Raw genomic sequence first — 21695 nt, 5'->3', positions numbered from 1 at the left:
GAACAGGAATTATAGGTATGTGCCACCATGCTAAATCCTGGGATAGACATTTAATTCCTGCTCCTACAGCTCTCCCTTAACAAGACAGGAGAGATCATGGCAGGATATTTCCTTTAGAGCTACACCAAAGTGTTTTCACTAGGGAGAAGGGGCAAGGATAGGCTGGTGGGCTGGCTAGAGGCAACAGGATGGAGTGTGTAGGTAGGTTTCTCTCTAAGAGCCAGGAAACTAAGCCCTGGGGCTCTAGAAGCCCCATTTCCAAGCACAACCACCTCCCCCTACCCAACACATCATTGGTCACGGACACTTCTATTTCACGGTCAATTGGCCATAATTTCAATTATGTAGGAAGCTTTTATTTTGCATGCAAATTCCAAAACAACTCAGAAATCTGCAAGAAAGGCCTAGGTATAAAGGACTTAAGAGTTTAAGTCTTAGATGTGAGAATTACTCTCCATTTTTCATTGCCATCCATATAGACCCTGACCATGTTGTGAGAATAATTATTGAGAGATTGTCAGGGGAGTGTCTGGAATGTAGCAGACACTAAATATTAAATTAATATAATGCTTTAAAAAATTCAGTTTGCTTAATGCATGTCTTAAAAGGCCTTGTAAGTCAATACAATTACACACTTAAAGAAATGGTTACACTAAATGTCTTGAGGATTAAAAAAAACTTAATCTATTATGGTTAATAATATTTAGCATGGGATCTACTAGAGACACAATGTTGTACGGCAGATCTCTAGCACTTTTACTCATTTATTGAGTCTCCAGATTTAATTTCAAAATTCAGACTCCAAGTGTGAAGGTTTTCACCTTGGGATTAGTTTTAATGTATTCCACCACCCCCTTTCTCTTTGCTCTGTTTTAAGTAGACAAAGCAGATGGCAAGATGGCTACAAAGCAGGCTCTGGGAGACCTGACATCACAAAGGACCACAGGGAGATCCTATTCTCACCTTGGTTGTTCATTAGGATCACCTGGGAAGTTTTTAGAAGCCCAGAGTTCTTCAGGGCCAACCAACTAGATCCCTGGGTGTGTGTGGGGGTTGGGGAGGCTGGCATTGGGGACTTGTACAATCTCCCCAGGGCCTCTAGAGTAGAGCTGAGGTTGAGAACTATCCTACTGGTGCTAATAACCTGTAGGGTTTCTCCCATGAGAAACATCCCATGACCACCACCCACAGCTACAGTCTGAACAAGTAATACCTTCCCACAGTCAGATGTAGAAATGGAATGGCAATGTGATAAGCATGAGCAGGACTCTTTAAGAATTGATGAGATCACAAAGGGTCTTCCCTCCTGAATGGGAACAAATCCCTATGTAAGAAGCTTTGGGAAGAGTTGGATCCATTGCCTTCTACCTTCTGCCAAGAAATAGTGTCTTCCCCTCCAGAGGAAGCATTGCCAAGGCGCCATCTTAGAAGCAGAGAACAGCCCTCACCAGACACTGAACCTGCTGGAGCTTCACCTTGGGTTTCCTAACCTTCATAATAGTGAGAAAATAAATGTATTATTTTATCTATTAGTATGGTCTCAGGTATATGTTCTAATAATATGGACTTAGACAAGTACTAGAATGTCTCTATGGAGAGAGGAAGGAGCTAATGTATACAGAAAACCTACTGTACACTGGAGTTTTCACTGTATTTCTCCTGTATTGAATGCTTACAATTCTGCAAGTCATAATATAGGCCATTTCAGATGAGGAATCAATAGATTGGAAGAGCAAAGTGATTTTCCCTAGGGTGATTAAAACCCAAGTCTGGGGCCAGGAAATGAAGAAAATCTGTTCAAAGCCTGTAGTCTTTTCAGTTCCTCAAAGGTGCCAAACAGTGCCAGGCTTTGTAGTAAGTTGGGCTATCATTTCTCAGACCGAAACCTGGATTGAACAATGCTTATCTGCTTCCCTGACCCTAGAGGCAAACATGAGATAAACTAGAGCTGAAATTCAGGGAAAAGTATGCATTCTCGTGCCCTATGCATTCTGATCCCTTCTCTTACTGAATCTCCTGCAGTTAAGCTCAGGACTCAAAGTACCTCCCTTCTGTGAAATCTTGCATGTACAGGCACAGGTATAAACACTCTCAGACACTGGCACTTACATTTAGTCATTAAACAAGTTTTTGTGGGGGGATCTGTGAAGTACCAAAGCCTGGCAATGTATATGCTGATTCTACAAGAAAGAGGTATATTATCAAAAAGCTTAACTGAATAAACTCCCAAGACACTGGCTTAGAGTGTGAATCTGTTTTCTATCTGTGTCAAACTCAGCCAAGTCACTTAAAGCTCTCTGTCTGTCTCTTTCTCTCTCTTTCCTGTGATTGTTATCTCTGAGAATCTACACTCTCTGGGCGTAGGCTGGGGAAGGGAGCTGGGGGTCGGTGCTCAGGACAGAGTCCTCAGAGTCTCCCAGTGCAGCTATGGAGAGGCTCCAGTGGCGGCAGTTGTGTCTGCCCTCATCCCTCTCATGCTGAGGTGTCGTCTTCCACAGGGATCAGGTGTCAAGATAGAAGTGGCCAAGGCCAGCCAGAGGAGACCTGGAGGCTGGGGGTATTGATGTGGGCCTGTATCGGGGTATGGGTATGAGCTTGAGTGAATCCACCACCTTTGACTTTGCCTTGAGTATGAGGGTGGCAGGTGTGGGCATCCTTCCTCTCTTGGAATTTACTTGGCTGCTCCCAGGGTTGAGTTCTTGCCTTGCAGCCTTTTAGATAGAAAGACAGACAGAGCTGGGTAGACAAGACATCCCCAGGAATGTGTTATGACCCTGTGCTACCATTAAAAACATAAGTGCTGGCTTTAAACTCTCCTAGGTGACACTTTTTTTTTTAATCCTTGTTTTTGGTCCTTTTTGAGACAGAACTTGGCTATGTAGCACAGGCTGTCTTCAAACTTGAGTTTCTCCTGCCTCCATTTCCCAGGTGGTGGACTTTACAGGTCTGCACCATTAGGACGGGCTTTAGTTGCAAAAAAGAAAGAAAGAAAGAAAGATCCCAGCTGAATTAGAGAGTATTTGGTCTCCTCCATAATCTTTCTGGCCTGTATTTGCCAGAGACCTTCAGTGTCACAGTGGGAACAAAAATGTGCTCAACAGAACAGATGGGCACAAGCCCTAGGCCCAGCTTCACCAATACCCTTTAGGGAATCACTGAGTAATGGTCTAAGAAAAAATGTATATCATTGGTGTCCTAAGCTGCTCCTCTGGCATCTTAGACAAACTCATGTTTCCCTATTGGACATGATGATCCTTAACCCCTTTTGTCTAGAGACCTCAACCTCATGGCCATCAGATATGTAGTTTGTTGGAGGGGGAGGGGGTTGATTACAATGTACTCTTTTCTTAGCTCCTTGAACTACAGGCTAGCCCAGGGCCTGACACATCATATGTGCTCAGCAAATATTTGTTGAATGATGAACTTGGGGCTGGCTGATCTTATTTAGTCTGTCTCACTAATTTAAAAAGTACCACCAGTTCTTGTAGGACATCCTATCAATGGACATCCCAATAAACTGTCCTATTTAGTAACTGACCACCAACCACAGTTGAGATACTTCAGAAAGACTAAGAGATATTGGGGAAGCCAGACTTTTTGTACCCTGTAGGCCCATAGCTCTGGGGCTTGTTGCCAGGGCCTTGTGATGACCAAGTGCTGCAGGAAAGTAGCACTTCTCGGATAGATCCTAGTCCTGGGAGTCAGGAAACACAGTCCTACTACATACTGAAGAAGGTATAAGACCTATACAGTGGAAGTCTACATTTCTGATAACAGTGGTTTTATTTGCCTGAGTGTCATGAGGATTCTGTGATGTCATGTGATTTGGGTATCTGATAATGATAACAATGACAATGCATTGTAGTGCATTGACTAGAAGAGGAATCTGCATCCACACTTTTGGCAATGCACAAGTGAATGCACAAATAAACAGAGAGAAGGAAAGAAACAGCACAGTGCCAACAGGGAAATGTAGAAGACATGATGGATTTGAAGGAAAAATAACATCATGTTGCAACCATAACAGTAATAACTGATTTGGATAAGAATCATCAATGGAGACTGAAATTGTTGTTTGAATCTCAAATGTCATCCAATAATTTACTTATGGATTATTAAGGGAAAATACCATCTTTACAGTAGTGAGGCCTAGGGCAAGTGGACATGGTCAATTCACCAATATGTAAGGGTATATGGGAAAGATTGAGAGAGTCTCAACTGTGGCCAATCATTCAAAAAGAAAAAAAAGAATAACTAGAATCTAATCATGAGGCATCATCAGACAAATACCAACTGAGTTATCTACTACAAAGTAATTGGCTTGAACTGATTAACAATGTCAAGGAAATAAAGTACCAAGAGAAGCTAGGGAGTACTTCGAGATCAAAGGAATCAGTTATGTGACCTATCAAATGCAATATGAATTGGGACTTGAATTGAGAAGTAGCTAGCAAGAACATCATTGGGAGAACTGGCAAAATTAGAATATAAGCCAGGAAATTGATAACAGTATTGCATTTTAAAAAAAAATTCATTTCCTGACCTCAGTCATTGTACTGTAGTATGTGAGGGTATATCTTTGTTTTTAGGAATGCATGTGAAGTCCTTAGGTGTTAAGAGGAAAAATGAAATAATGGAGATCTTGGCTTCAAGTGTACTGGAGAGTGAGTACAAGTCTGGTTTGAGGGGGGGTTCATGGGAAATATGGCCCTGGGTAGAGGAACTCAGCCATCTGAGGAGAGATGAGATATTGCTAAGCCCTGTGGGCAGACTGAAGTGAACCCTCAGATGTACATAACTGGGTTGGTAGAACTGAGATGCTGGGGTTCTGGTGCATAATAATCTGCCAGTGTCCCTCCCCCACTCCACCAGCTCATCATGACTCAGAAACCCAAGACACGATGTTCTTCTCTTTATGTACTATGTACACTCCCAGGCAAAATCCACTGGAAAATACATCCAAACAAAATTAACTTGACAGGGAAATGCATATTTGAATGAAGCGTTTGCTTAGAACAATAATTTATCATGTTCCATCATATGTTTCCACAAAACCAGGACCACGGGTGGTTTAGCTGAAATGAGGGAATTCATTACTCTTGAAACATCTCTGGGACTCCCTGCACAAGGGGACGGGAGTTGTGGGGGGCTTAACAAGGCAACAGATATCCACTCCACCCCCAAACATATCATATACCGCTGGGTCCTTTTTGTACACAGCCTCCATGAATTTTTTCAGTGACTTCTGAGATAATTTTTACCTGACTGAACCAATGAAACAGTGGAGCTCTTTTGGGGGTCTAACAGCTTCCCAGTTAGGACAGGATAGGCCAATGCTTGGAGGTGGAAGAATCACTCTTATCCTTCATCGTCAAGGCCTGAATGGGCTTTTGTGCTTCCTGCGTAGCTTCCTAAGTGGTCCAGAACTGTTTTTTGATGAGTGTGAGCAGCCAGAGGTCCTGCCTTGCCCAGGACACACACTCCTGAGTGCTTACTGATGTCTAGCAGATGCTGTGTAACCACAGACAAAATGGAAGGAGTAGTCCCAGTTAAAGGCAATTCACACAATATACTTACTCATTGACTCATTATGTTTTGCATACATAAGTTGAGCATCTACCATATATTAGACCCTGGGAATATAACATAGCACTTAAGAGCCTAGAGATTCAAAATCTTGTTCCTGGCCCAATAGCATTCCCCAAGAACTTTTTAGAAATGTAAATTCTCAGGCCCTGCTCAGACCTACTGAATCAGGAGCTCCAGGAGGTAGGTTTCAGCAAGCTTTCTGATGGCATACTAAGTTAGGTTTGAAAACTGCTGTCCTTGTACAATGATGACAGGTTGGGATGACAAATCCTCAGGAAGAGAGGCACAGGACAACTTTGGGGCTTTGGGTATTGTAAACAGAGCTCAGGACTGTGTGGAGAAGTTCCAGTAGCATCCATTCCATTTAAGAGTCTGTTCTCTTCTTGCCCACAGATGAAGTGGTTCATCACTTCATGAGGTATCTGAGGAGGTAAGCTCTGGCTTAGCTTCATCTGGGAGCCTGGGTTTCCCTGGGAGCCCAGAGATGCCCAGTGGGGCCTCAGCAGGGACAGTTGAAATTGTCTGTGAGCCAATAGCTTCTTAGATTATGTCTCTCTTTCATTAAGTGAGGTATGGCAGTGAGTCAACCGAGATTGCTGTAAACAGTGATTCAATCTGGTGGCATAAATTGGGCAGAGAGTGTGAAAAATATTCAAAGTTTGCAAATGTTCATGTGCAGAAATATCACACAGGAAGTTTATCAGGCATTCAGACCACCAGGCCACACCCGCGAGATGATTCTGTAGCCGGTGTGGGGCAGGGGGAGACCTAGGATTGGCTTAGTATGCAAGCCCAGGGTGATTTCAGTTTGGGCAGTTTGATCAACAACTCCTGTCAAGTTGCTGTCTTATGAGATGAGCTCACAGGCCAGCTCTTGGTTCCAGGCATAGATCAGGCTTATCATTGGACCATCCCTGGTTTCTAGGCACCTATAGACAGGCATGTGGTTCAGATGTAGTTTTCTCAGAAGATGAGCAACTTCTTTCCTCTAAAGGGTAGGAGCAGGGATCAGAAGGTACTGTAGCCTGGCTGAGGAGTGACTAATGGTCCTCTATCCAGCAGAGAAATAATGAAGGCTTTCTCATTTTATACAAGTGGCTTCGAAATCTAATTTCGAATATGAAAGTTGAGATCTCAGTCTATTTTTATTTTATTTTATTTTTGTATGAGTTCAGCAGGAATAATCAATACTGGAGCTGTTGAGCTGTCTCTCAGCCTTCACTGGGGCCAGCAATGCACATCCTTCAAAGAGTCCTCCCTAATGAACTTCCTTTGGGAAGAGTCCTCCCCAATAGGACAAGAGTATGGAATGGACTATGTAGAGACAGATGGGGCTGTACCAATCATATGGGAACAGGTAGGTGCCAGTCATTACATCTCAGACTCATTCAAAGGTCCTGTAGAGATTCTAAAGGCTAACTAAGCATAGGTGGTTGATATGTGGGTGATGTGTAGTCCCCTGGGTCAGAGTAAAGAGGGAAAATCCCCTTATTTTGACCACCAAGTTGCTGAGACTAGTTGTAGTGAAAATCAAAAACAAAAACAAACTACCTGCTACTTTGTTTGGAGCGAGATTCTCTCTGGAAGTAGGGCCTGCTCACTTACTCACTGTGTGATTTGGAAATCATAGAGCCTCACCAAACCTCAGTTTCCCCATCTGTAAAATGATAGCAATACTACTGAGCATATCAATAATGAAATGAAATGCCAAATAGGGGTAATACCTAGCATATTTGGAGCCTTCATGCTTTATGTGCAGACATTATTTCACTTGCTTTGATATGAACACTATAGGGTTTGGGGAGTCAGGGGGTATTAGGCTTGGGCCATTCAAAGAAAGCCTTAAGGAGGGAGTCTGGTACAGAGCAGGTGCTCAATTAATATTTGTATCCCTTCTCTCCCCAGGGGACTGTAAGGAAGCTCATTTTCAGAGAGCTGAGAACTCTTATCCACTGCATGTCGCTGGTAGGCAGTGAGGGCTGATTGCTTAACTCGCTGGAGCTAGAGTGAGAATCACTAGATGGGGTATTTCTGATACCGGAATGGTCAAAGATGGGGAAGGCGATTTGTTGGTGCCTGCGTAAGCCAGCAGGCACAGAACTTACAGACACTCGTGTGACAGCAGTGGGGTTTGCTCCCTGGGAACATGCCACTTGTATTTGCCTTCCTGGAAGAAGAGTAATGCAAAAGGCCCATTTTTCACTTTTAAATAGCTTTCATTCTATGTCTTAATAAATGCACGTTTGTTGATTTGTGTAAGCATGATCTGGGAAGTCTGCAAATGGATGTAATCTGCACGGAGGGCACATGTAAGCACCAGCGAGCACTTTTGAATAATGAATCCCTCCCGCAAAAGACGGACGCTATTCATAATAATTCCTTGCTTTTCTCATTTTGCCCTGTACAGTAGCGATTAATCAATTTGCAATGTTATGTCACCCGCAACAAATTGCTAGCACCAAGACAAATTTATTGCTTTATGATAAAAGAACTTGTTTAGGTAGAAATAAATTAAATTTGGGGAGGGGTTGTGATTTGGGTTTGATATTCACGTAAGAAGTGACCTATCTTAAAAGAGTAGGTTGGGCAGGTGAGAGGTCTGATTCCAGCCTTGATCTGGCCCCCCAGAGATCCTGGACCACAGAAGCAAGTAGGTTTTTGTTCAGTCACTGCCCTGTCACAGTGCTACTCTGATGGGAGAGGTGTGTGTGTGTGTGTGTGTGTGTGTGTGTGAGAGAGAGAGAGAGAGAGAGAGAGAGAGAGAGAGAGAGAGAGAGAGAGAGAGAGAGAGAGAGAGAGAGAGAGAGAGAGAGAGAGAGAGAGAGAGAAAGTGAGAGGAGAGAGAGAGAGGAGAGAGAGGAGAGAGGGAGGGAGAGAAGGGGAGGGAGAGAGAGAGAGAGGGAGGGAGGGAGGGAGAGAGAGAGAGGGAGAAAGAGAGGGAGAGATGCAGAGTGTGTAGTGGTTCTTGGGATTGTCTGCCTGGCTCCCTGTGTTGGTAAAGTATAATTTAGATTCTTGTACAGAGAGATCTGGACCTTCAGCAATGCCCAGGGGAAGCAACCTGCTTCCTCTTCTCTACTTCATTGTGACTCTTTAAGATCCCAATTTACCTCCCATGGAGGGAGAAGGGAATGAAGTGTAGAGGTCAGGGGATAAGCTAGGCCCCGATGATTTTATTTGTCAAAGTTCCTGGTATATTAAAAATAGAAAGAATAAAGAAAGCCAGTGTGGGCTTCCCAAAATTGGGGTGCAATAAACATTACATTCAGTAAGCAAATGCTCTGAACACATCCACAATTTAATTCTAATTGTGGCTGTTAATGCAGACGCTGTCAAAGCATCATAGTGTAAAAAGTGGATCGAATGGGCCCTCAGGTCCCTACCAGGCAAGAGTGACCTGGGGACACGCAATTCATTCCTCCTCCATCCATTTCACAGGATAGCAGCTCGGGGGAGCGCGTTGCCTGAGGACCCAGAGGCAGAGGTTGTTGGAGAAACCCTGGGCTTCCGGCACGCGTTTTGTTTGTCATTAATTTATACTCCATTAATTTGGAATCTGCAGTGGAATCAGAGGCTGATGTATTCATTCTGCTCTCACCCAACACATCCACACACACCCCCCAGCACACGTGCACAAGCTTGACCCACAGGCTCGGCGCCAGGGCTGCTGCTTAACCAATCTGATAAGATAAGTGATTAGTAAAATGCAGGTTTCAGGTAATGCCAATGATCCTGTTGATGGATTTCCCTGATCCAGTCATTTCTCGCTCTTACGAAAGGCAAAAGGGACCACCTTTAATACATCCTGTCCAGCTACCAGGAAAGAGCCCTGGTGGATTTCCTGGCCCTGGCCTCTGTCCTCTTGGCCCTATTTCAGCCTTGAGGGGCAGTGTGGGTGCCCTGTCTGCAGTGTCTTCTGCAGCTACTCTGCAGCATCTGAGAAGCCTCTTGGCCGCCCCCCAACCTCAGTTGGGAGCCCTGTGGACAATGGGGAACAGAGAACTCAAGCCCTTTGGTGGTGACACCCTTTTCCACTGTCTTGTGGCTGGAGGGGCCCCCAAAGAGTGTAAGGCAGTCCTAGAGCGTGCCAGACTCACCTAAGGATGGCTTCTTTTTTCCGTCTTCCCTTCTGCCTGCTCGCTGGGCTGCAGTGGGCCCCGAGTTCCCTTGTGCTGCTAGCCTGGCCTGCTCATCCTCTAGCCACCTCCCCAGCCTTGGGTCCTGGAGAGGCTCTGGCCCTCTGTGGGCTGCTTTGCCTTGCTCCCACTGCCTGCCTGCTCGCTAATTCTGATTATTTCTCTTTCTCCTTGCTCTCTTGGGCTCCTTTATTCCTGACCGTGCATTTTCTCTGGACTCCGGATTAAAAAAAAAAAAACCCACACTGCTAATATCCTTGTCAGCCTTTTCCTGAATCATTGCTGCACAGCTCCAGGGAGGCATGGGCCAGTGCCTGCTGACCGGCAGACTCTGCCCCTAGGCGGCGGGGGGAGGGGGGATAGTTCTTGTCCTTGGGGTCCTGGAGCCCTCTGTCTGGTGTTCTTTACTGCTTGAAGTCAGAACACAGAGACTCAGCTCCTCTTGAGAAGGGTCCATGGAGAGGAGGCAGAGGAGATGTGAGCCGAGGAGCTGGCTAAGGCCTCTCGTCTGAGGTGGCCGCTCTCAAATGCTCTGTACGTTTTAAAGTTTAAAGCTCTTTCCTCTCCGTGGTCTCACTTGCTGTTCTTGTTTCTATTTTACAGATGAGCAAACTGGACTTGAGCAGCCTCAAAGAGTTGCTTGACACAGCCCAGCTACCACGGGTCAACCTTCAACTCGTCACCCTCGAGGTATGAGGAAACTGAGGCTGAAATAGCTTGTCCCAAATCACATAACCTTAAGAAGGGGCTGGGGGTGGTGGGGGATGCTAAAAGTGGGATCTAGGCAGCCTAACATCCAGGTCAAAGGTACAGAGCTGTGCTCCTCTGCTCACAGCAGCCTTGGTTACTGGGGCAATGCCCAGTTCTCTGAGCAGGGGTGATGTACTTCTCAGCAGTGCATGAAAAGCCAGCTCAATCTGGGCAGGGAAACACCCACTGGAAGATACTCAAGAGCCCCCAGTCCAGGAGGTAGCAATGGGTGGGAATGTCCTGGCTACTGTTGCTCCTCATATGGGTAGGAGCTGCTGTGTGTATTTCCAGGAGAAGGCTGGAAATCAGCCTTAGCTTGCCATGCTCTCAGGCCATTCCAGACTGCTCTGGAGGTAGCAGACTGTATGGGAGTGGTTAGTAAAAATGAGTCCCCAAAGTTCTGATTTAGGATCATCCCATAAGAGAGTCAGGAAGAAGGTCCGGTGTAACAAATCTTCCCCTCCTCTCGGCAGCCTTCTCAGTCTTTCCAAGACAAAACAGAAGCTCCCTCAGTGGCACACAGTCCCTCTGTCCCTCACCTCAGGGAGGCAGCGTACCCCCTCTGTGCACAGACAGATGCAGACAATCACAGGCCAGTTTTCAGGCACCTACCCTCCTCATCCTCACAGAGGCAAGACACCAGAAACACTCTCACAAGCCCCAGTCATAGACTTGTGTACACACACACACACACACACACACACACACGCACGCACGCACGCACACACACACACACACACACACACACACACACGCGTCTGAACAGATAGAGTCTGTTCCTAGCTATTAACATCCAGGCAGCTTTTTTCCATAACATGTGCCTCAGACACCTGATGATCTACGTGTCCTTCCTAGGCCTTGGCTAACGGTCTGGCCTATGAGGATTAGGTACGTGTCCTGCTCACGCCTGAAGCTCATTGGCTCCCAACACTGGGGATTTCTATCTGAACGAGTTGTCTACTCCAGCCCAGCCCCGCCTTGGCCTCCTTTTCCCAGATAGCGCAGCTTTGACTATCTCTAGGAAGAATCTGCCCACATGGCACTCCCAATCAGATAGACGTCCCTCCTGTGGGCCCTTGTCACACCACACCATGTCCCCTCAGCACTTTCTCAATGACTCCCAGAGGTCAACTGTTGCTCACTCAGTGGTTTTGCCCTTCCCCACTGATGCTCTGCTTCCTTCAGACACCTTGTATTCTTGCCTGCCCTGGGGGGGGGGGGGTAGGAGGCTGTTGTTCCAGGACACTGGCCAGCTACCAAGGAAGGAGAGCTCTAGGTCCCTCCTGGACTTGGACTTGTCTTCTACCTCAAAGATACTGTGAGTTCCAGGAAAGAGCATAGTGACAGAACATGGCTCCTGGGGCCAGAGGGACTTGGGCCTCAGCTTAGGTCCTACCAGCTGTGTCCCTCTGGCCTCTGGAAGCCCATTTCTGCTTCTGTAAAGAGAAACGCTAAACTTGATATGGTTGTGATGTGAACTTTATGTGGATGTTAAAACACATGTAAGAAAAAAGTAAAGGCGGGTGGTCTAGCCTTATGGATTGCCATCCATACCCCAAGTCTTCATGGCTTCTTAGACCCCTACTGTTAAAACCCCTACACTCAGGCAGGGTCTGAGCAGACATCCCTAGACGGCTCAAGCCTTCAGCCTCCATCAGAGCAGGGAGGCGAGAGGCTGGTCAGGGGTCTGGAGAGAGCTAGGTAAGGAAGCAGCATCCTGTGTGCTATCTGACATCAGTCAGTTAGTGCAGGCCATCGACCTATCCTTCAACTTGAAACTGAGAGGGAGTGAGGACTTGTAGAGAAAGGCTACATCCATGCAAGTTGTTTTCACACATAGAACAACCCAGGGAGGATTCGTTTCTATTAAAAGAAGCCAAGGCTCCCAAAGATGACCAGCCTCTCAGTGTGTGTGCTTGTGTGTCAGTACAGGAGCTTGGGTATGGTCCTGGGTATGGTCCCTTAGGTTTTTTTTTTTTAATTCTACTCCAATTAATCACTTGGTTCATTGGAGATAAGAGACTTAACGAACTTTCCTGTCCAGGCTGACTTTGAACCATGCTCTTTAGACCTCAGCCTCCTGAGTAAAACCCTCACCTTTTGAGTTCATGTATCTGTCTCTTTCCCAGCCTCCCAGCCACCCTTGCAAAGTGAGCAGCAGGCATAAGGGAACTGAATTGGAATGATGAAGCCTGTCCCTTGCCTGCAGAGGCAAGATGCTAAACAGATCATCCTGTAAGCAGTACTTACAGCACATAGTCCTCCACCCAACAATTCAGACAAAGACCTGGTTTTTGCAGCTGAATGTGAAATATGGCTTGTGTCTCAGGATATTTGTAGAACATGACTATTTCTTTCCTATCACAGTCTCTAAGCTAGCTGTGCTGCGAATACTGCTTCTTACCCAAGAATGAGACATTGAGCTGATCTGGAAAGCAGAAGACTGGGGGGATTTTCCTTGAACTCACTGGAGGGCTTTCGGTAAGTTCTGTTCCCTTGTTGAGTCTCAGTTTGCTCATCTGTGAAAGGATGTGGTTTTTCTGTAAAGTGATTTCTCTAAGTAACTTCCAGTTCTCTCCAATCAATCACATTTGTATTCTCCAATGCAGGACAGGTGTTGGAGCAACAAAATGTTTTTCTGACTTGTGAATTTCCTTAGTAGAGAATCCTAACAAAGTTAATTCCATACATAGCGTTGGGTGAATGCATTTAGAAAATTGAAGAATAACTTTCTATCAAGCCTAGAAAACTGGGTACAAACAGTCTGACCATTGTGATTTTTGGTTTCCAAAGTCTAGGTCCTTGTCACCAAGGTTTGTCTTGGTTTTTCTTTATTTAGAGAAGGCAGCAAGGTTCCAGGTTGAGCCATTCACCTTTGCCCTTGCCTGAGGTGACTGAAAATCTTTACAGCACCTCCCACCTTCCCTCTTTCCAGAAGCAGAAGTGTGGGGGTGGGGTGGCAGCTTTGGCCTCCTGCTGAGAAAGATGCACCCGTGGAATTGCTTTTTCCAGGGCGGCCCTCTTGGCAGCAGGAAGGACATCAGATCTGGTTTTTGCTGCCAACAAATCAATATGTTGACAGAGCTGCTCTCCGTGTGTGTCCATTTAAACACCCGTCCCCATGTGGGATTTGGGCTGACCCGACTCCTTTTGCCAAATGCAAATGCATTAACCTTCCAATTGGATAATCTAATAAAAAGGATCAATGGTCTGATTCGGTGCTTATGGAGTCATTTACTGCAAGCAAGAGCAATTTAGCCAGGACCCAGATGGGTAGCTTGGGGGAACGGCTTGGGCTGGTCCTCCTTCCTGGCTTCCAGAGATGAGAGGTTTGTGCGCCACACGGGTCCTCCAGGAGAGGCAGCCTGGGAACAAGGAGGGCGTTTTCCATTCATTACTGCCACTTTAATCACTAAGAAGTTCAATTAAGTATAAATCATTAGTGGTATTTCAAGTTACTCTATCCCAGCTCGTGCATAACACACTTGACTGGCAGTGGGGAGCTTTCTGTGACTAGATTTAGCGTACGACTGAACAAGGCAGTCATATGGGTCTTTCTGCTATGAAATTGATAAATGAAGCGGGCATTCGAGGTACAGCAGTAATTTCTGTGGTGCAGTCAAGTGCTTGCTCCCTTGTCTCCTCTAGCAATGAGGGCAGGGGCCCCTTTAATATGGCAGCTCTCCCTGGGGGTCCTAAAGGCCAGGTTGGGCTGCAGGCTTAGGGTTGATTTCCTTACAGAAGTTCCCAGAGCCAACCTTGGTTCATTAGTGGGAATATACCTGGGAGGAAAAAAGGAGAGAGAGAAGGCAAAAGAAGATTCTTTTTACTTGTGTCCACTAACGTGGACACTCTCATGACGTTCACGGAATAACAAGCCGGAAAAGCAAGAAGGACAGGATCCGACTGTCTTTTCTGCCATTCTTTCCCCCTGTTTGCAGGGGTAAAATTGTCCCCCTGTGGCCAGAGTTCCTAACTGGAAAGCATATTTTCTTCTAATCGGTTTTACGGCTCTTTTAAAGTAATATGTCAGATCATTTTCCCCATATACATAGTTAATGAAAGTAACCCTACAAATTCATTTTAAATAGATGGAAGTTGTTATAACCCTGATCCAGAATTTATTACGTTCATTACAATCTTGCTGAAGTAGATAATGTAATGGACTATTACTTTTATTATCTTTTTAATCCCTCAAAATTATTAGGAACTGACTAATATTTGGCATCACCCTGTTAATGTTTAAACAGAAATTGATACTTTAATTCGTCTAATAAATGACCAGGGGTGGAGGGAGGGAGTGCACTTTGAGTAGAAACAAAAGCTTGATGGGATTTATCTTGATCAGTCCCAAAGACTTTTAAGTGGGACTCAGGGGTCTGAATACAATTATTTTTCAGGCAGGGTAGCCTCACTAAGTCCTTGAGAGAGGACAGTAGGGTAGACCCAGAGCTAGTGATGGAGAGATATCCGAGATGGAGAGCAAGGGTAGAAGGTAGAAAAGAGAAAAAAGGGAGAATTCACCTCATATATCTAAATCCTCACTCATGGACAAAAACAAACAAACAAACAAAAAAACCTCACCAAAGCCAAAACCACACCAAAACAAACAAACCAAAAAACGAAACAAAACAAAAAACTTCCAGCTATAGTGAGCTCTAGGTAGCATTCCCTTCCTTCCTTCATCTTCCCTTCTCTTCCTGCTCACATTAAGAGATTTTTCTTCCTAACTATTCCCGTTAGCAATCAGATTTACAGCTAAAAATTCTCAAGTGCTCTAAGCATTCGTGTGTTTCAGAGACAAATGATTGGCCCACATCCTGCTAGAAAAAAAGAGACTGGGTTTGCTCCTCAGAAATAGGGACGATGGCTGCTCAATTTGCAAATTACCAAGTCTCATAGTACAATGGAAAAGGGCAGGCTCTCTGTCTTGTCTTCCACAGAGGCTGTGTCTACCCTCCAGAGTTTCAGTTCTTGCTGGGTGGGGTGAAAGGTAGGATTTAGGCAAAATTAAGCTCTTTTGCACGTCCTGGGTTTTATAAGGCAAAATGCAGTGCTGGTCATTGAAAGACAACACGCATTTTTTTTTTTAAAAATCAGTTAATTCTAGCAGGGCAAGAAGAACAAAGTTTCTTCCCTTTCCAATTGATGATAAAAGATGAAAGGAGATACATTTGAGACAGAAAAAAAATTTAAACCACCTGGCATTTTGTGTCATACGAAGGCAAGTGTGTGTGTGTGGGGGGGGGGGGTGTTTTCTAACAAAGCTTCCCGTTAACAAAGTTACTAATTAGCACAAAGAAGCTCATTAGAATTGAAAGCTGCTTTACTGGGTAGTGTGGCTTTGCTCTCTCTATCTGAATGTCCTGAGTTTCCAAGGCAAGGCAAGTATTGATTAAATTGACTCAGCATGAAAGGTGCGTCGTTCGTGCGGACCCATGAAGAGAGGAGCTTCTCTAGATTTCCTAGCCGAAGAGTCTTCTGGGCAGAGTGCAAGTTGGAGAGCTGGGGCCACAGCCTGCCTCCCTGGATGCCGCAGTAAGGAGGAGGGACCTTCTGGCTGCCCCATGGCTTGGTTAAAACCGTTTTGATCACTGGGCGGGAGACCCAGCTCCTCACCCGGTCTGCTCCTGTTCTGGTTGCTTTTGTCAAAGCAGAGCTGACAAAGAGCACACGTCATTTGGGGCTTGATAAAGAGACTACAAGGTATCTTCTCAGCATGTTTATTTTTAATAGACATAAAAAATGAAAACAAACACAGAAGCTCTCTCACTCCTTGGACCGCTTGTTGATAGAAAAGTATGGAATATTAAAACCGAGTGGAGATTCTGAACTAACTAGGAGGATTTTTAATATTCTTTTGGTAATTTTTCCTTTGGGTGTATTTTTGTTTGTGGAAACAGGAGGACAGTGTGAAAACCTACTTTGTCTAGTAGAAATGCATATCTGCAAAGAAAGCCATGTCGTTGGAAATTAAAACCCTACCTATTTTTTTTAACTCTACCTAAGAACTCTTCTCTGAAGCCTTACCAGACATGCATGGCAGGCAAACATAAAATAAAATAATTTTATTTTGAATAAAATAATTTCAAAGTCTGTTAAGAGAGAAAGAGAGCAGCTAAGAGCCAGTTTAAGCTGGATGCAGGTGGCTCACACCTGTAATCGCAGCTACTCACGATGCTGAGATCTGAGTATCAAGGTTCAAAGCCATTCTAAGCAGGAAAGTAGGAAAGTTTGTGTAACTCTCATCTTCAATGAACCACAGACATACACATAAAATGATCAGGTAAAGCTGTGGCTCAAGTGATAGAATTACACACACACACACACACAACACACACACACACACACTCACACACACACAACTAATTTGGAAATAGTTATAACAAATGTGATCCAAAGTTATTGTCTATAAAGGGGATCTTTCAAATTGATTAAAAATTTTTGGAGAGCTATTAAGACTAAAAGTGTACAGAAAATAATTTACATCAGGAAAAATTCAAGTAGCTAGTTTATATAACACAACCGTATGTCAGTGTAATTTACGTAAGGTCTCCTATATTATTTACAAAGACCTTATATGTTTAACTGAATTTCAACTCTGTTTAAAATAGAAGAGGAGGAGGAAAAGGAACCTAGGAGTGTGGCTTGAGTGGCACAGTACCTGTTTAGCAAGCTCAAGAGGTTGAGAAGTTATTTAATCACTCCCAGAGCACACATAATATTTTGTGTATGTGTGTGTTAGTACTGGAGATTGAACTCATGATCTCACATTTTCACTTGTTCTTACTCCTAATTGGCACACTGCCATTTGAGTCACACTTCCAGTCCAGATGTTTTGCTGGTTAATTAGAGATAGAGTCTTGAAGACTTTACTGCTCAGGCTCGCTTTGAACTGTAATCTTCATATTTCAGCCTCCTAAAGTAGTTAGGATTAGAGCTGTGAATCAACATGACACCCAGTTTTTTTTTCCAGATCATACATATTATAACTGGGGAACTAGGTTTCAAAATAAAGTAGCTCGATCTAACAGTGACTTAAGAAAATTAGTGTATATTAATTACCCAAAGATTTTCCCTTATAGTACTTCACACATGCATATATTGTCCATTGATTGGATTAGCCATCTCTATTGCTCTCTTTTCCCTGTGGGGCTTGAACTCTGAGCCTGGACGCTATCCCTGCGCTCTTCAGCTCAAGGCAAGTGTTCTACCATAACATCACTTTGGTTTTCTGGTGGTTTCTTGGAGATAAGAGTCTCAGGACTTTCCTGTCTGGGTTGCCTTTGAACTGTGATCCTCAGATCTCAGCTTCCTGAGTAGCTAGGATCATAGGCGGGAGCCACTAGTGCCCAGCTCTATTTTTCTTTTTTATGTTTAATGTTTTATTGTTATAATAAAGGTGATGTACAGAGTTACATAAGTCAGGTATACAGTACATTTCTTTTTGGGCAATGTCAGCCTTTCCCTTGCTCTCTCCCAGCTGCTATGTTTTAAAATAGCTTTTATTATGTGCCTATGGTGGGGGCTCTCGCTTGCGCTGTCATCCTAAACATTTACAGATGCAATCATGCGATAAAGTTACAAAGAGTTCATGCTACTTACCTAAACAATCCAAAAAACGTTCACTTTGCGAATGTATGTATTTAAAATGTACGTATTCAGTATGTATCAGAATGGGTTCAACTAGGCATTCTCAAATAGAAATTGCAGTTTGATAATAATATTTATCAAAGTCTTGAAAATGTATAAGCCATTTGACTCAGTTAATGCTACTGTAAATAATTTTTCCCAAGGAAAGACAATGTAGGCAAAGCTTTTAGGCAAGGGGCACTGGCCATGGTTGAACCTCCTTCCTTTCGCAGAGCAATTAAATACATTATGATCCACTCATTTAATACTCTTGCTAACAGTACAAATGAAGCTTTCAGAGAGTTCCTCAAAATGTGAAGAAATGCTTATGCTAAATTCTTTTAAAAGCAACATGTAAGGTTGCACACATAATATCTACTGCAAATGTGACTAGAAGTATGAAAAGAAACAAAAAATATTAACTTGGGTTTGTGCAAGTCTCCTTATTACTACTGCACAATCCCAGAGGCAGGCAAAATTTATAAAGAAAAGAAGTTTATTTGGTTCACAATCTTGGAGGTTCAAGGACTTGGCGCTGGTATCAGTCCAGATCTGGTAAGGACCTCCTTACCAGGGAGGAAGAGATTGCATCTCTGAACAGGAGGCTACAAATGGGGGCCCCAAAATCCCGTTCAAGAGTATGTTCCTAATTAACCTAAAAACCTCCCATTAGGCTCCGCCTCTTAAAGGTTCCACCCCCATCACCACCACACTTCATCACATGAAGCTTTGGGAAGCACATTTAAACCATACCCAACCCATAGCAGGGTGTTATCTGTGTGAGGGGATAAGAGCCTTCGAAGAGGGCTAGGCCACTTTAGCACACCGGATGGGCACTCAGATGCAAACAGTAATAACCACAGCAATGCCTTAATATGATTACAATGTCTACGGTTTTATTAATAGGAAAGAAAGCTGAGCAGCCAGTGGGTTCTGGGAAGGAGATATAGACTGCTTTGTCCTGAGTTGGGATAGAAGCATCTTCTACTGATGCTTACAATCTCAGGGTGGCTCTGAGCTCCTAGTACTATCCAGGTCTTCATTCTGTCACTGCAAAGGCAGAACAGGTGCATGTGGGCCTGTGTGCAGATCCTCATTTGACCACTAGCTTCATTTTGGCTCCTCCTGATGGTCTGGCACTCTAAACCTTCTCACACATGGACTGTGCCACTCATAAAGTGGAGCAGCAGGTTTCCTTATCATCTGTGTCATGTCTGCGAGAGTGGATATTGCTCTCCTGGGTCACAAAGCACTGGGATTGGAACTGGTGTTTGTTGGGCTCCAAGACTGTCAGGGGAAACCAATGGGTGACAGGGACTGAGTACATAAGCTCTGGGAGTCTGAAAGTCCTGAGGTTTAGACTTTCTTCCTGCCTTTGAGGGAGTAATAAAGCAGTCTCAGTTTCCTTGCCTATAAGAGGGAACTTAACATGCTTGTATGTCACACCATTACTTTATAAAACACTTAGAAGTTTAGAACCATTGCTACTGCCAGTGAAATGGATGTCATATTTGCATCTGTGCTATAATACTTAGAATTTTAATTTTATGCTTATGAAGGGAACTCTTGGAGCTTTTGTTTCCACATAGATTGTTAACATAAGGCCTTTGTACCTAGTGAAATCATTCATTTAAGTAGCTCAAATTGTCCTTTTTTTTCTGTGTGCTGGTACTGGAGCTTAAACTCAGGACCTAGGTACTGTCCTTAAACTTTTTTTTTTACTCAAAGCTAGGGCTCTACCACTTGAAGCATAAAGCATAGCTCCCCTTTCCAGCTTTCTGGTGCTTCTTTGGAGATAAGTGTTTCATAGACTTTCCTGGCTTCCAATTACAATTCTCAGATCTCAGCCTCCTGAGAAGAGCCAGGATAAGCACAAGCCACCAAGGTGCCTTTTCCAGATCACACCAGAGCCCCATCTTTGCCTGTGTTTGGCAGCACGCTGCCATCTTCTGTTCCACAGCAAATGGTAGTGGTAACTTTTCTCTACAGACCACTCCTTTGTTATCCTCAGGATTTTAAGCTGCAGCTGGCTACCTGTTCTTCAAGTCTTGGCACACATTCCCAGATAGGACAACGATGACAGCTTGCTGCTGGCCCACACTGATAGCAAAGAGCGCATCAGCATCAGAGATGTTAAAATGGGCCAGAGAAAGCATACAGTTTGGAGTCTATGAAACAAAGTGGCTAACTTATGGGATCATCGTATTAGTTCAATGAGGTGGTTGCATGTGGACAGAGTGGACACATCATCACCATCATCGTTGTTGCTGCTATTCTATTCTGTTCTTTGTGGTACATTACATACCTGTGTAAATCTGTAGGCTCTGTCTCCAGAGTCTAAGCCAAGAGACAGTACTGATAAACCATGGTACCCTGGGGAAAGCCTGGCTCACTTTCCTTTATGCTTTTCTTTCTCTAGCTGCTTTTGGAACCTTTCTTTGGAGTCTCTCTCTGTCTCTCCCTCCTTTACTTACTCCTTGCTTCTGCTTCTCAGTCTCTTCTTTCCACCCCTTCCCCAGCTCTTCTGCAAATAAATGACGCTGTCACTTCAGCTCTCTTGTAGGTTTAGAGTGAATGCAAGCGCCTTTTTGAAAAGCTTGTTCTGTCTGACATTCTGACCAGCTCCAGGGCAGGGTCTTTTGCATCCCCTCTCTTCTGCCCAAAGACCCGCTCATCTGGTTAATGATTTGCAGAGCTAATCTGGGCTGGGAGCTCTCTACCAGCAGCGCAGCTGGGCTGTCAGGAGGCCTAGAGAGGGATTGGAGGGATATATGGATCCAGCCTCAAAAGGGGCCATTTATTCCTACTTGTGATTTTTTTTAAAAAAGAAGTTTATGACTTTTATGATGAGCCTCATACGTGCATTTAATGACATTCAAGGATTTGATTATGTGCATTAAGAAGAGGTCTGAGAACTCACTGATGTCCTTAGCTTTAAGTGTGTTTTAACTGCCTACAATACAAGGAACAAGAGGGGAAAAAACGTGAGCTTTGACAGTCTCCTCATAAATTTTGAGCCATAAGTGACCAACACACTTTTGCTGGCACCAAAAATGGTCTGAGCAGGTGGACAGGAAGAAGAGCAGTATGAGTCCCATACTTTCATGGGCCTGGGTACCCGAGGGAATGCAAGATCTGCCATCTCTGCCATACTTTCTCTCTAGCCAGCCTCCAAGCACAGGCTCCCCAGGAACCAGGACTAAATCTCAGCTGAAGATCTACTTTGGATATGACCTGATTGCACACCTCTTACTGAGTTTATTCTGCACAGGCAGGTAGCATTGAATCCAGTTTCCAGACGCCGAAACTGAGCCCAGGCAAAGCTGAGTGACTGACTTTCTCTTAGCTGGAGAATATCACAGCCATTATCTAAAGACGAGTGTTTATGACTCTAAGGCTTCAGCGATTTGTAGAGACGCTGGGTGCTGAACTCAGAATGACACCACTTATTTTGGGGGGAACTTAGTGGATGAAGCCGGAGGAAGGAATTAAATGCTGAGGCCAAGTGAACGGAGACCTCCAGAGGAAAGCTTCTCCTGCAGCCCTGTGGGTCCCAGTCCCTGGGAGGCGTGCGTCACCGTAGAAACA

At 44.5% G+C, this 21695-nt stretch overlaps 1 long non-coding RNA gene across 1 annotated transcript; it reads left to right on the top strand.

The window, feature by feature from the left end:
- The first annotated feature begins 1334 nt into the window (after positions 1 to 1334).
- On the top strand, positions 1335 to 13610 carry LOC138805324 (uncharacterized). The gene is made up of 4 exons (XR_011365487.1): positions 1335 to 1500; positions 10329 to 10415; positions 12843 to 12956; positions 13488 to 13610. It is a non-coding gene; the product is annotated as an uncharacterized lncRNA (long non-coding RNA).
- Positions 13611 to 21695: the final 8085 nt, after the last annotated feature.

This window comes from Dipodomys merriami, unplaced genomic scaffold, assembly GCF_024711535.1.
Source record: "Dipodomys merriami isolate MVZ:Mamm:240054 unplaced genomic scaffold, mDipMer1.0.p SCAF_39, whole genome shotgun sequence".
Taxonomy (NCBI): Eukaryota; Metazoa; Chordata; class Mammalia; order Rodentia; family Heteromyidae; genus Dipodomys; species Dipodomys merriami.
Note: the sequence above shows the minus strand (reverse complement) of the source record. Positions and strands in the feature narration are given on the sequence as shown.